This window comes from Schistocerca piceifrons, chromosome 1 (genome assembly GCF_021461385.2).
Source record: "Schistocerca piceifrons isolate TAMUIC-IGC-003096 chromosome 1, iqSchPice1.1, whole genome shotgun sequence".
Lineage (NCBI taxonomy): Eukaryota > Metazoa > Arthropoda > Insecta > Orthoptera > Acrididae > Schistocerca > Schistocerca piceifrons.
Window position 1 is genome coordinate 1,164,440,843 of NC_060138.1, and position 14,200 is coordinate 1,164,455,042.

General features: G+C 43.0%; 1 protein-coding gene across 1 annotated transcript in view; it reads left to right on the top strand.

Moving 5' to 3' along the window:
• The window catches only part of LOC124781209 (scoloptoxin SSD14), a 534,282-nt gene that overhangs the window by 288,737 nt on the left and 231,345 nt on the right, over window positions 1-14,200 (top strand). The window lies entirely within an intron of this gene.

Sequence of the window (14,200 nt, forward strand, 5' to 3'; positions counted from 1 at the left end):
TTTCATCTATATGTAAACTGAAGCTGGAGATGGGAAGAAATGAAGGGGACCACTGCCTTCAGCTGCATCGAGCCATTAGGCGGAATCAGCGGCGACGAGTGAAAATGTGTACTGGACCGGATTCGAACCCGGGACCTCCTAAATGTTAGCTACTGAGATTCGCACAGGTGGTCGGACCTATTTGTGCATCCGCACTGGAGGAGGTGGATCCATTGCCCAGCTAGGAGTATCAATTATACAGATAATGTGTGCGGTCTGTTACTTCGGACATGTCCGAACTACTTGCAGCTACCTACTGTATCCGAGCGCATTTGTCACGCGAGATATGACTCCTGAATGAACCTGTCTGCCTATTAGCGTTTCTTACATAGGCGCGATGCAGGGCGTTATGCCTCAATCCACCTTATGACTTTAATTATTTCTTGATTTTATTTAACACTAAAACATGCCTTATTTTTTAATTAATGTAATAACGTTTATTTCCCTGTTATTTTAAACATGGGAATGTTAAAACTTTTTTCTCCAATATACAGGGTGAGTCACTAACTATTGCCACCTAGAATAGCGCCGAATGTATAACAGAAGCTGAAAAGTTTGTAGGAAAAATGTTACATGGGACAATGGGGGCCATAATATGAGGTTGGTGTTTTGATGCTAGGTGGGTTCCCGTCAGAGATATGAAGGTCAATTTTTCGGCACTTATCGAAGCACATGCTCTGACAATTCTCTCTGCTATATCATGCAAACAGGCAAACACTAAATATTCGCCGAATACGGCGTATCCCTCTAACGTGCCATCGACATGTAAACGCCATACGACGTTTTGGCAATACAACACTAATAGGAACGTTAAGACTAGTATAGTCGAATCAAGCGAACGTGAATGATGCATTCCTTCGAAGAACAAGTCGATATGCTTCTCATTTACGGATAATGCCATCGAAATTCAGTGAGAGCTAGAGACTTACACACAGAAAGACATCCTTAACGTACTCACCCTACACATCGTACATTTAAATTTGGGTATGATAAATTGAGAGCAACTGGATCTTTAACGCATCGGAAACACATCTGGCACAGGAAAGTTATTAACGAGGAAACGGAAATTGGTACTCTTGCCACTGTGGTCAGAGATCGTTGTTAGTTCGCGTCAAATCGCAAGGAAATCTGGCATGAGCCAGAGTAGCGTTGTTCGTGTTCTGCATCGCCATAAATATCATCCTTACCATGTCAGTCCCCACAAGGCATAACTGGTACGGATTGTATGCGTCGCACTGAATTCTGCCGATGGGCTCAACTTCAGATTCAGAGGGATGATACATTCATTAATTTGATTTTATTTACTGATAAGGCTACAGCCACGAAGCATTGAAATGTTATTTTGCATAACATGCATTATTGATCATCTGAAGATCCATGTTGGCTGCGGCAAGTTGCGCACCAAAAACCGTGGTCGGTGAATGTATGGTGTGGGATTCTAGAGGACAGAATTATAGGCCTCTATTTCATCGAAGGAAATCTTAATGGTAAGAAGGGCACCACATTCCTGCAAGAAACATTAGGTCTGTTATCGGAAGAAATACCTTTAGGAACGAGGGACAGAATGTGGTATCAACACGATGGGTGTCCGGCACATTTTTCGCTGATGAATAGAAATGAGTTACAGAGAAAATTCCCAAATCGTTGGATTGGACGCGGAGATGATGTCGTGGCCTGCTCGTTCGCCAGACTTAACGCCTCTGGATTTTTTTTCTGTGGGGATTCGTAAAAGACATTGTTTATAAAGACGTTCCAACTATACATGAAGATATGCGAGAGAGAATTGTCGGAGCATGTGCTTCGATAAGAGCCGATGTGATACGGAATACCACTCAATTCATGATAAGCAGATTGCAGCACTGCATTGATACCAATGGTCATGACTTCGAACACCTTCAGTAATGGACCTTAATGCCACCTTTGTGACCTTCATTGACGTTCAAAAACCTTGCTGTTACTCATCATTGAATTCGTCGCGATTGCTGCTATCAGAAAAAAGTACCAAACTATAGCATCCCATTTAAAGAAGCTAAGTTGACGTTCTTATCCCTGACGTGAGCTCACCTAGCAACAAAAAACCAACGTCATATTATGTCCTCCGTTGTCCCATGCAACTTTTTTCCGACAAACTTTTCAGCTCCTATCATACTTTAAGAGTTATTCTTGGTAGTAATAGTTAGTACCTCACCCTGTATAGTGTCCCGTTATGAGGTAATGGTCTCAGAAGGAATTGCAACCACTGAACTAAGATGCACGTGTCACACGAAGGCAACGAGCGTTCAAATATTTTATGTAAATCAGTTTTATCGTGTCTTAATACGTTTGTGAACGGAACTATCTGTTGAAATGTGTGGTGAAATTTCAGCTGCACTATGATTTAGCACGATGGGTTTGGGAGGCATTTATCCAGCTTCGGGTGGCAATTTTAAAATCCGATGCTGAAGCAAAACATCTGAAAGATGTGGATATATTTTTAGACCGTGCCACCTGAAGTCGCCTACGAAGAACCCACGTTCCATATTGCTTTACCTTTTTACACTTCGAGGTTATTTACCCATGCATCCGGAGTGGTATATTAGTAACGTCCCTTGATGAAACATCTTGTCCTGTATACTAATAGATTAATGTAGGCAATTCCCTAATTAAATTTTGATTTACCTGAAATTTGGTTGAAGCCTTCATGAAGAAGTACCAAACTGACACGTTCTCCTATGTTGAAATACATTCCGCGAATTAAACGGTGACAATTGACAATTGACAGTTCCAACATTTACTCTAAAAATTCTTTCTTGCTGCCTATGGATGATGTCAACACTTCGTCCTCTTCTCTTCAACTACTTTGACCCCGTCCTCCATTCTTTCCTTTATTCATAAAACCTGTAGTTAATGTTCAGAGGAATGAATTCTTATTGTTTTGAATTTTTTATTCACTACCTGATTTTTAGAATTCCACCAGAATTTTTCTACGTTTTTCAAAAAATCAAAAGCTTGTAACTGTCTACTCACACATTGACACTCAGCAGCTTCAAAGATGAGAGACCAAGATGAGGAATATTTGGAATATTTGGAAGAAATGCAATATCCACAAATTTCCTACGCCACACGTACGATTCATGCTTCGAAGAATTTACGGACCGGTACTGCGTAATTATTCTTGTACGAATTTCAACAGTTTTCGGAGAGGTTTTACTTAGTAAAACAAATATGCTTTTAATTTTTTTATGCAAGTCTCATTAATTGAGCTGAAGTTTTAGCACGACTATTGCGACGACTTTTGTGCATCTGTACGCTGCTGCCATCCAAAAGTTTTGGTAGCTCACCTACCGGACGGCTTTGACACAGTGCACGCCATGGACACCTGATTCACTTACATAGTGATAATGAGCTCCTTCTTAGGTAATACGTGCTAAACGCTAGCGATCGCTCTCAGCGAAGTTACTCACAGCAGAAACAAAACGCCAGCAGAGAAAGACGACCGACAGCAAACATTTGCTTCTCCCATCGTCCAAGTAAAGCAATAATGCCTCTATGTTAATTTTGAACCAGTTCGAATCCTGCCTCGGGCATGTATGTGTGTGATGTCCTTTGGTTAGTTGTAAGTATAGGACACTGATGACCTCAGATGTTAAGTCCCATTGTTCTTAGAGCCATTTGAATAAGGCTGAGAACCGCCAGCCTCATGACTACTTGATGCCGCAGTTTCACGACCACTGTCCCAAAATCGTAAGAAGAATATTGCCATTAGACAGGAAATATAGAATCAGAATTCAGTTATAAAAAAATTGAATGAATTTTATCCATAGTGGATGCTGTCGAACTCCGTGACTTCCTTTATGGGATTGTAGAAAATATCCGCTACCAGTCACAATAAAAGGTTGTCACACGACCGGTTTCGGGCTTGCGCCCATCTTCAGGTGTTTATACATTCATGTACATGTTTGTACTGTTGTAGATCACTGTATAAATAAAAAACATTATTTGCTGGTGACTACACAGATACCAGTGGGACAATTGTAAGTGGTAAGGCAGCATTTGACGAAAATATATCTGTACTTACAAAAAGATGAAGCACCATTATTACAGTTATGCTGTGGTGATAGTTTTGCCACTTAGTTACACACTTATGGTCATTTTCACGTCCATATATGTTTTACCAAGTATAGCTTCATATTACACTATTACGATGTGCACTCGTGAAATACACTGTTTACATACAAACATGTGGGCTGTGGTCAAAGAACTTAGATGTAGCAGATGTAAAGATGTTGCTCGCACAGAAACTTGTATGTTCTGGTCAAAGAACTTAGCCACAGGAAGTGCAAAGGTGTTGCATATATAGAAATTTGAAAAGGTATTATAGACTGCGACGTTACTTGACACACATTATGAAATTTTTTGACGGAGAACTTAGATCTAGGAAGTACAGTGTTATCTATATGAAATTACTTAAAGCTATTACAAATTAAAAAATGACAGCTATAACTGTTTTGAGCCACACTGTTGTCAGAGAACTTAGATCTAGGAGGTACAATAATGTCACACACATGAAATTTTTGAAAGCTATTACGCATTACACAGGGCGTTACAAAAAGGTACGGCCAAACTTTCAGGAAACATTCCTCACACACAAAGAAAGAAAATACGTTATGTAAACATTTGTCCGGAAACGCTCTCTTTCCATGTTAGAGCTCATTTTATTGCTTCTCTTCAAATCACATTAATCATGGAATGGAAACACACAGCAACAGAACGTACCAGCGTGACTTCAAACACTTTGTTACAGGAAATGTTCAAAATGTCCTCCGTTAGCGAGGATACATGCATCCACCCTCCGTCGCATGGAATCCCTGATGCGCTGATGCAGCCCTGGAGAATGGCGTATTGTATCACAGCCGTCCATAATACGAGCACGAAGAGTCTCTACATTTGGTACCGGGGTTGCGTAGACAAGAGCTTTCAAATGCCCCCATAAATGAAAGTCAAGAGGGTTGAGGTCAGGGGAGCGTGGAGGCCATGGAATTGGTCCGCCTCTACCAATCCACCAGTCACCGAATCTGTTGAGAAGCGTACGAACACTTCGACTGAAATGTGCAAGAGCTCCATCGTGCATGAACCACATGTTGTGTCGTACTTGTAAAGGCACATGTTCTAGCAGCACAGGAAGCGTATCCCCTATGAAATCATGATAACGTGCTCCATTGAGCGTAGGTGGACGAAACTAAAATGAGCTCTGTCATGAAAATTAAGCGTTTTCGGACACATGTCCACATAACATCATTTCTTTATTTGTGTGTGAGGAATGTTTCCTGAAAGTTTGGCCGTACCTTTTTGTAACACCCTGTTGAATGCCAGTTAGAGCTTGTGTTTACAATATGACTATTACAAATTATGATGATGACTCTTGGACTGTTGTAAGACTGCTACATCGAACTTCCATAGAATATTACTTTATTATATCAGAGGATAATTATTTTCTGTTTTTGAATATTTCATGAAATCTTCACGTGTATGAACACCTGAAGATGGGCGCAAGCCCGAAACCGGTCGTGCGACAAATAAGCAATATTTTATTGTGAATGGTAGCGGATATTTTTCTACAACCCTATAAAAAAAATTTACAAAGTGAAGGGAAAACTTCGGGAAAACAATAGCATTACTACTACTACTGCTGCTGCTGCACGTTATAATCCCAAGAGGAAAACGTTGTATCGGCCACCCTTTAAAAAGAGATTGTGAACACTTCTGCATCACAACAGGAGATTGTGAACACTTCTGCATCACAACAGGCCACATAGGTCTAGTACTTCGCAACAGTACGAGCGACTACTCCCAAATATTGTGGTAGCGTCGAATATTTTGTCGGGGAGCGAGAGGAGGGGGCGGTTGGTTGTCACTAGTTGGGCGAGCGGCGTTGTAAGCCACCTTCATCTGCATCTGCACCTGCAGAGGCACTAAGCGACCGGTCAGCGGGACTATCCCTGCTCCTGAGCAGGGGAACGAAGGCGGCGCGCTCGCTGGGCGCTCTGCGATGGTGGTCCCAGAGGCTTGCAATGCGGAAATGAAATAGTAATATCTACGGATAATACGAGGGTTGCTCAGAAAGTAATGCACCGCATTTTTTTCTTAGACAGTTCTTTCTTCAAGATAATTAGAATTACACACACGAAAGAATTGTTTTATCCACACACCCTATTTTTCCACGTAATCTCCATCCCGTTGTATGGCCTTCCTCCAGCGCGAAAAAGGGCGTGTATGCCCTTTCGGTATCAATCCTTGTCCTGGTGGCGGAGCCAGTGCTTCACTGTGTGAATCACCTCCTCCTCAATGTCTTCCACGAATGGCATCCTTTAATGGCCTAAACAAGTAGAAGTCCGAGGGGGAGGGGGGGGGGGGGGGTTAGGTCGTGGCTGTAGGATGAATGGGGTATGGGGTAAAACTGTCAAACTGTTTCGCAATGTGTTCAGCAGTCCTCAGACTTGGGTGGAGCCGAGCGGTTATCGCGTTGCAGGAAAATGTCTCGGGGTTGCTGTGGCGCCGAAGTCGCCGGAAGCGCGACTTGAGTTTTATTGATGTGTTGACATATGCCTCTGAATAAATGGTACAGCCTGTTGGCATCACATCAGAAAGAATCACACCTTCAGTTCCAGAACACGGTGATCATAACCTCACTGGCGGAAGCAGTTGCTTTGAATTTTTTCTTCTGTGGGGAGTGGGAATGACATTCGATCGACAGTCGTTTTGTTTCGGGCTCAAAATGGTGAACCCAGCTTTCATCTGTCACAATCCTGGACAAGGCGGCCTCCCCCTCAGCTTCAAAACGTAGCAACAAACCAAGACAAATGTTTTTTCTGTGCGATTTGTGACTCACCGTTAGACACCGCGGGACCCAACTTGCGCACACTTTCGGATATTCAAAAGTGCGGGTAACTGCATCCACACTTCCTTTGCTGATTGCCAGATGCAGCGCCAACTGCCGAGTCGTAATGCGGCTGTCGTCGCGAATGACATCACCACGTCGCTGCAACATGTCAGGTGTGACAACCGTGGACGGTCTCCCCGACCGCTGCAGATCGTGAAGCTGCGACGAACCGCCTTCTGATGACCACGCCCTCCGATGACCACGCCCTCCGTGCACGGCGACTAACTGCACTTCTGTCGACAGCAGATGCTCCTTACATTTTGCTCTAGCGTTTGTGAATATTCCCAACAGTTTCTTTCTATACAGTGAGAAATTTTCAACGTGCATCACCTAAAGACGCCATGTTGAATGTGTCGTGCAGCTACGCTGTCTGAAGTGACGGAAACTTGGCGCGCTCACTCAGACTGATTGCAAATAATACATACGTAACGTTTCACATTCGTAGCATTGTTTTCGGCTGAGAAAAAACATGCGGTGTATTATTTTCTGGACAACCCTTATACATAAGGTGCCTTGTGCACATGGTACCACAAACATAAACACCGTATGAATCGCGGCGATCAGATGTCAATGAAATGTGAACCTCATTTGTAAACACGTTATGTAAAAATTCATTAACAGTTACACCGCCCAGTCACATTAATGCCGCCATCTGTCAAAAGCCTGAGTAACCACCTTTTGCAGTGCTGACCACTGCGAGCTTGCAGGAAGTGTCAATAAGTTTCCGGCAGGCACCGACTCATGTGGATCAATGTCGACTTCAGTGGTGTGGCATGGCGCGAACAGCTCGATCGAGTTGGTCGTTCAGATTCTAGTTTGGGTTTAAATCCGAGAAGTTGGATACCCAGAACCTATTGTAAACTCATTCTGGTGCACGCACGTACACTGGGAACTGTGCGACACGTTGCATAGTCCTGCTGGTAGATGCCATCGTGCATGTGGGGGAGAAAATTCTCTCCGAGGATAGATGGATACTTTTATTAATGCATTATGTATGCCTTCTACAATGACATCACAAAGGGAATGATATGAAAACGTTCCCCAGAACATAACACTCCACTCCTTCGGCCTGGACCCTTCCTACAATTGTTACAAGGTGTTTGCTTTCAGGCGTTTCACGTGATTCATCTGGAAAGGCCACCTGTTGCCACTCAGTGGACGTCCAGTTATGGTACTGACGTGCAAATTCCAGCCTTCGTCCCCGATGAACGGGAATCAGCGTGGGTGCATGAACCAGGTGTCTACTGTGGAGGCCCATATGCAACAACATTCGCTGAACGATTGTTGAGGAGACACTGTTGGTAGCCCCTTCGATCATCTCGGTGGTCAGCTACGCAACGGTTGCACGTCTCTTCGGTTTTTTCTTCATTGTATTTTCCCTTTATACAAAGGTGAGCTGGCTGCAGCGTACAGATGCTGCTCCTCGGACAACAGAAAGAAACATATAGCAAACATGGAGACACAGAAAGAGAAATATATGAATGTTAAAAGCAGAAACACAAAAGAATAGTGATAAAGGCATTTCTCGGAAGGCAATGGTTTCAGAAACAAGGTCCATAGTGCACACAACCGAAGGTAATCAGTTTACACTCGAACAACGGAGCACACCCAAGATAACACTGACACACAGAAATGAAGAAAACACCATTGCACTAAACACTAGTGACGATCTTTGGCACAGAAAAGCACACTTGAGATGGAGGGGGGGGTGTCTGCCACTGGGTGTAGGGGGACAGGCATGGGGGGAAGGAAGGGGGGAAGAAGACAGTGGGAGAGAGGAGAAGAGAGGGTAGGGTGAGGTGTGGAAGCCCAGGGAGGCGGGGAGAAAGTGGTAAAAATGGAAGAGGGGAGGGGAGGAAGAAAGGATGGTGACAAATAAGAGAGGGAGCCATGGAGGAAAGGGGGAAGGGGGAGAGAAAGGGGAGGATTAGATCTGGTAGTAGGGGTATATGGAAGGAACAAGGACATCAGCAGAGAGGGAGTTTGCAGAAGCCACCTTGGGCAAGGGTATGGAGAGGGTGAAGATGGAAAGCAGGTGGGATGCAATGGTATAGGTGCAGCAGTGGGGTGGGAGAGGATGGGAGAGACAACAGGGTGAGGAGAATAAAGCTTGCTGGAGGTGTAAAGGATCCATATCCGTTCGAGGAAAAGGAGGAGGTGGGGGAAGAGAATCAAGTCGTATAGGACCTGCGTGGGGGATGGGAGATGGATGTGATAGGCTAGACGGAGCACATGGTGTTCCAGGATTTGGATGGACTTATACTAGGTAGGAGGGGCAGAAATCCAGGTCGGATGGGCATAGCAGAGGATAGGACGGATGAGGGTTTATAAGTGTGGAGGATAGTGGAGGGTTCCAAACCCCATGTTCGGCCGGTTAGGAGTGTAAGGAGACAGTCGGGTACATGCCTTGGCAGCTACCGTTCACGTCTGTCATCTGTAGCCCATGTGGCAACACAGTTGTCTTTGGGCCGGTTTTGGTTAGCGCTGTTTTGCCACGCACCAACCTTGGCCCAAAAGGCAATGGTCATCCCGTTTTTTAACGTCAGATAAATCGCTCCGTTTCCCCATTACGACAATGACTGCACCGTTTCCCACATCCCCTCGATAAGCTTTATGTACCCTCCAGTGCTAGTGGTTACTCCACGCTGACGTCGAACATACGCGGTGATCACATTAATGTGGCTGGGCCGTGTATACTTATTATAGTTCATAAAAATTATAACCACTCAACCTATCAGGGAATTCAGTATTATATAGTACGATGCCAGGAGTCATGAGAAAAAGGAACTGTACTATTAGTCCTCAATCCTCTTTGAACGCCTAAAAAATAGTTGACTTTTATAAAGCAAAATAAAATGCTACTTCTGATGTGGTTTTATTCCTCACATTTTTGTCTGTAAGAAATCATCTTTGTGTCTACATTGGACACTCCCCGTAACCTCTGCACCAGGTGGAAGGACCCTGTGTAACCCCGACAGTGATCATCGGCGGGAATTCCCCGAGTCGTCCTATTCGACCTGCAACCAAATTTTATATGTAAAACAATAAACTGATAGCCAAGATCGCAGGAATTCTTTTTATTCCATGATTACCGGTTTCGGCGAAACTAAAGCCGCCATCATCGGATCTTAGGACACATACAGGTTACAACATCAAGGCAAACAATGGTGATGTTAATAGTTGCCTATAACACGCAGGCCTTACAAAATTGTCTTTAGTAGTATATAGGCGTCCAAGAGAGATGACATTATAAATGTTAAGTGTCTCCATCACATAGAAGCGCAAGCTAGGTACTACCACCTAGCTTGCGTTTGTATGTGATGGACATTTATGTCATTCCGGTGATGGCGGCTTTAGTTTCGCCGAAACCGGTAATCATGGAATAAAAAGAATTCCTGCGATCTTGGCTACCAGTTTATTGTTTTAAAAGCATCTAGATCGCTCCCACATAAGCACAATGTGCTCCCTACAAATTTTTGTATCATTCATTTTCATTATATTTTCTATCAGCATCCACAGAATAATTGAAAAACACTTTCTAACAAAATGGTGGCGTGTGAAACAATGGTAATATTTTTCACCCAAAAAATGGAGACAAATCTGTGCACCGGAAAAGACTTTTGAAGATATTGAGAAACGGCTACCTACGCTGACGAAAATTCAATTTAGAATGCCGACATTCAAATTCCGATTAAATTCTTATGAGCGTTCTAAAGTTGTTTCAGCCAGTTTGAAAAATACGGTGACGCCAAAACCCCTTGAAAGTTTAAGTTCCATTTCTTGTAGTTAAGTTAAATATACCTCTTGGCAGCGACCTCTGGACCAGACAGAAAACCTTCAAAGTACAAAAGGAGGTCCACAGTTTCCGTGGTCGTGGTGGTTCTGCGGGCCTCTTTGGCCCCTGTCTTCAACTACTCTGCTCGCTCGATAGGCTTTTCTTCAGCTGTTGTGCAGACGTTGTAACAGGCTGGTGAGACCTGAAGTTCGAGCACTTTCATAATTTCCATAATCCCAGTTTGCCCGTCGTTGAAATAACACGCTGCCACATTGGCCGCGGTGCCGACTACTCTCTTCCCGTCGTGAGTGGAGACACTGTCACAAACCGCCTTGTAGTTCGATAGCGGGGATTCTGGCGAACTTGGGATGAACACAGAAACGAAGAGACGTCCCAGAGAATATTTTAAGCCAAATATGGAGTTTCAAGTGTTCAACGAGGATTAACCACGTACACAAATTTCTTAAAAATTATATGCTAGTTGTATGCAGATAGTGCCACAACTACGAAAACTTCCATATGAACACACAGTGTGAGAGATGATCATGAATATCAGAGTTCATGATCTACCTCAATCCTGTGTTTAGTTACCGTCATTTTACGTTACAATGATTTGAAATTCGTGATTTGACTAGAAGCACGTTGCTCCGCCGAAGACGCTGCAACACGCATCTGTTCGTTCGTATTTACATTACGTTCGTACTTGTATTACAGGGAGTGGGTGTTGTCCGTGGTCAGCGGTGTTGTAAGGTTTGGCGATATTCGAAAAAATTCCACTTGCCGTTCCTGAGGCGTAGAATATTTAGGTGGTCGCGAGCTGAACACTAGCAAACATGGTTTCATGGAAGTGAGCCTTGGACTTTAAATTCGGTCGCGGACTTAATATTCGTGTGGCTCTCACTGATTCTTTTGTGACCATGCGAACGTTATAATTATATAACTGTTTCAAGGGTCTGTGATTTTCAAAAATTTTGCTGAGCGTTATGGGTTCAAATTGTGTGAAGAACATTCTCTACGCTAGTCGTGACTGCTTTGATACTAAGTGTAAGTGAACTTGAGATTTTGCAGTGAATATGAATGAGGTTTCGTGCTAACGAACGTTAATATTTGCTGTCAGTTTCGTGAGTTAATGCACGGCCTTAGACACTCACTTTGTGTGAGCTACTATCTATATATGTTCTTCTTGCACCACATATCTAAGTTTTGCACTCCTGTTTCAGCTGTAGTTTAGCTCATGTATTAAACTGTATCTACGTAAGGCCACCATCCTCTAGCGATTGTGTCAATACTTGAAATGAATATTGGGTTTTAATTCTAAGCAACCTGGTTTAGGCATAATTATTCTACGGAATATCATTCAAATATTTCAACCTCATTTCATTTAAATATTGATTAGATGCTTCATTTAATTTCGCAAATTTTCAGGAGTGAGAATATTACCTTGTCGAATTTGTGATTTATTTACAACATTTTACGGGGCCAGATAATCCTATTATCAAGAGCTATAAAACAAGTGCAGACGAATCTTTACATCACAATACTACACATACCTTAGCTGCTGTGCCATTAGGCACCGTGAAAAGTAAAAAGCCCTCGCCTACCAAAGAGTGAGCTGCTATGAAAGGTATACGTACATTGCACCCACCAGCGATGCTACTGTCTACAGCAAAAATTTCGAGCGTTTATATGTAAAGTCCTGTTGTTGTTGTTGTTGTTGTTGTTGTTGTGGTCTTCAGTCCAGAGACTGGTTTGATGCAGCTTTCCATGCTACTCTATCCTGTGCAAGCTTTTTCATCTCCCAGTACCTACTGCAACCTACATCCTTCTAAATCTGTTTGGTGTATTCATCTCTTAATCTCCCTCTGACTTTTACCCTCCACACTGCCCTCCAATACTAAATTGGTGTTTCCTTGATGCCTCAGAACATGTCCTACCAACCGATACCTTCTTCTGGTCAAGTTGTGCCACAAACTTCTCTTCTCCCCAATTCTATTCAATACCTCCTCATTAGTTATATGATCTACCCATCTAATCTTCAGCATTCTTCTGTAGCACCACATTTAGAAAGCTTCTATTCTCTTCTTGTCCAAACTATTTATCGTCCACGTTTCACTTCCATACATGGATACACTCCACACAAATACTTTCAGAAACGACTTCCTGACACTTAAATCTATACTCGATGTTAGCAAATTTCTATTCTTCAGAAACGCTTTCCTTTCCATTGCCAGTCTACATTTTATATCCTCTCTACTTTAACCATTATCAGTTATTTTGCTCCCCAAATAGCAAAACTCCTTTACTACTTTAGGCGTCTCATTTACTAATCTAATTCCCTCAGCATCACCCAAGTTAACTCGACTACATTCCATCATCCTCGTTTTGCTTTTGTTGATGTTCGTCTTATACCCCCCTTTCAAGGCACTGTCCATTCCGTTCAGCTGCTCTTCCAAGTCCTTTGCTGTCTCTGACAGAATTTCAATGTCATCGGCGAACCTCAAATTTTTTATTTCTTCTCCATGGATTTTAATACCTACTCCGAATTTTTTTTGTTTCCTTTACTGCTTGCTCAATATACAGATTGAATAACATCGGGGATAGGCTACAACCCTGTCTCCCTTCCCAACCACTGCTTCCTTTTCATGCCCCTCGACTCTTATAACTGCATCAGGTTTCTGTACAAATTGTAAATAGCCTTTCGCTCCCTGTATTTTACCCCTGCCACCTTCAGGATTTGAAAGAGTGTACTCCAATCAACATTGTCAAAAGCTTTCTCTAAGCCTACAAATTCTAGCAACATAGGTTTGCCGTTCCTTAATCTATTTTCTAAGGTAAGTCGTGGGGTCAGTATTGCCTCACGTGTTCCAACATTTCTGCGGAATCCAAACTGATCTTCCCCGAGGTCAGCTTCTACCAGTTTTTCCATCCGTCTGTAAAGAATTCGTGTTAGTATTTTGCAGCCGTGGCTCATTGAACTGATAGTTCGGTAATTTTGACATCTGTCAACACCTGCTTTCTTTGGGGTTGGAATTATTATATTTTTCTTGAAGTCTGAGGGTATTTCGCCTGTCTAATACATCTTGCTCACCAGATGGTAGAGTTTTGTCAGGGTTCGCTCTCCCAAGGCTGTCAGTAGTTCTAATGGAATGTTGTCTACTCCCGGGGCCTTGTTTCGACTTAGGTCTTTCAGTGTCCTGTCAAACTCTTCACGCAGTATCATATCTCCCATTTCATCTTCATCTACATCCTCTTCTATTTCCGTAATATTGACCTCAAGAGCATAGCCCTTGTATAGACCCTGTATATACGCCTTCCACCTTTTTGATTTCCTAGGAAATCATAAGAAATCAATATTGCACCTTTGTTGCACTGTCACCACCCATACAGAATAACCAACAGGAAACATTAAAACTTGTGGACCACTAGTAGATTTGGTTAATGGCTGCTTCTCAACGAGGTTTTCGCTG